The sequence below is a fragment of the Olea europaea genome, chromosome 21 (genome assembly GCF_002742605.1).
Source record: "Olea europaea var. sylvestris chromosome 21, O_europaea_v1, whole genome shotgun sequence".
Classification (NCBI taxonomy): Eukaryota; Viridiplantae; Streptophyta; class Magnoliopsida; order Lamiales; family Oleaceae; genus Olea; species Olea europaea.
Genome location: NC_036257.1, coordinates 9,247,936 through 9,250,314, shown reverse-complemented (window position 1 = coordinate 9,250,314; position 2,379 = coordinate 9,247,936).

Sequence of the window (2,379 nt, the reverse complement as noted above, 5' to 3'; positions counted from 1 at the left end):
TCCAAGGGGCGCAAACACACGAGTTACTGTAAAAGAAGTGTTTAAATCTAAACTAAGAAATTGAAAGTTACATATTCTCTGTTTAAGAGTGTTTGATTCGGGGGGTCCTTTGCTCTGTCTTTTCTTTCTTTTATACTCCCTGGGTGATTTCTTCGTGATCAACTGCTTAAGAAACCGCTTAATCGCTCTATAACTGCCCACTTTCCTTGTAGTGGCCAACTTGTCATAGAACTACCTTCTCTAACTACTGTCACTACTTTTGTCGTTCAACCGTCTTCAATTGAATTCCTTGAATCGTGGAACGTGATAGGACTACCCAATAACTGCTTCATTAACTGTACTTTTGGGTAACCATAACTTTTTATGTTTGCTAAGATGTTGGGCGACTTGAATATTTGGACGAGAGTATATTTAGTCTCTTTTTTCTTCTTCCACTTGTTATATGCAGAACTCACAATCTCAGAAGTTGATTGGGACCGACCCTAAGTAAAGGTGACTCGATATTTTGGATGGGCTTAAAGTACTAGAAATTACAAGTCCTAGTGTTGATTTATCATCTTTTCGTTTGAGTCATTTGTTTTTAGTCTTTTATTTATGGTATTCTCACCTTGGTAATGTTTTAGCATCTTGTTAAAAAATTTTAGTTCCTATGGAAGCACTAGGAAATTTGAAAAACATATGATATTTCTAATTATAGTATATGTAAATTGGCAAAATTTTCTACGTTACCTTCTAATAAAAGTATTTCTATTTTCGCTAAAGGGGATTCAGGATATTATGTTTCTTTTGTTGATGATTATACTCCTTACTGTTGGACTTATTTTATGAAATGTCGTTCTGACTTCTTTAATTTTTTTTAATGTAGTTAGAGCAATTGTGAAAACTCATTATTCTTCTATTATAAAATGTTTTTTATGTGATTTAGGTGGAGAGTATATCTCTAATGCCTTTTATGATTTGTTTGCTTCTCATGGAACCATTCACCAAACTACTTGTATAGGCACATTCAAACAAAATGATGTTGTCAAAAGGAAATATAGACATTTTGTTTAGACGCCCATCCTCTTTCACTCTCTGCTTTCACTCATAGTAAATTCTGGGGAAAAGTAATTCTTACTGTTGCTCATTTGATTAATAGGATCCCAGCATCACAATTTAGGTTTGTCTCTTTTTAAGAAGTTATTGGATATGTTCCTGATTATTCTTCCTTAAGTGTCTTTGGCGCTACCTGTTTTGTCCTTCAAACTCATGTCGAACATAGTAAATTATCTTCTAGGTCTGCTATATGTGTCTTTCTGGGTTATGGTGTAAAGCAAAAGAGATGTTGGTTGACATAGTTAGTGAAAAATTATATCTCTCTCTTCATGTTATATTCTTTGAACATATATTATTCTTTTCTACTCCTACTATTTCTCATAAAATGACTAAGTTTGATCTTATTCGCATTGATCCATTCACTGTTGAAACTGAAATGTCCCACCTCTTGTTCCACACACGTCTCCTTCCATTTCAAATTATGATTCTTGCAGAGTTTCGATTGATAGTTCTGTAGATACTGATATTTTTGGCCTCCAATATGTCAATTGCCGCCGTCCTCATATGGCTTACCATTGAAACTGGGGCTCCTTCTTCTCATAACCCTACGAGTACTCATAAGTCTTCTCGATTACCAGATTTTCCTTACTCTTATTAGTTTAGTTCTTTTGTTTCCTTTTTAATTTCTATTCATTGTCTTTCTAAGCCCTTGTCTTCTAGAAAAGGCAGTTTGTTATTCATTTTTGCAGAAATCTATAGCTAAGAAACTTACTGCTCAACATCAAACACATACTTAGAACTTGGTATGTTTACCGCCAGGAAAATGAGCAATTGAAGCAATATATTATTTCCAGATCTTCTACGGAAGCAAAGTATTGTAAGACGGCTTCAAATACTTGTGAAATAGTTTTGTGCGTTGGTTGCTTGCAGATATGAGTGTATTTCTTTGCCGATCTATTCCATTGTACTTAACAATAAAATGATTATTCAAATTGCGTGTAATTTAGTATTTCATGAAATGAACAAAGATATTTAGATTGATTATCATGTCACTCAACATCATTATTAGTTTGGCACTATTACGTTGCCTTTTGTTCATTCCACATTGCAAATTGCTGATTTGTTTACAAAGTCACATTCTATTTAGTGATTTTATTTTCTGTTTGACAAGCTCTCGATGTTTCTTGTAACATCAGCATGAGTTTGAGGGGAGAAAATAAATATATTAGTGTTTTGCGTGGGTTAGTCGCTAACAATTAAAAAGGGATCAGACGATTGTGTAAGGAACAAACCTCTTGAGACAAAATCCCAAAAAGGAGCGTTTTTATTGGCGATGACTTTACA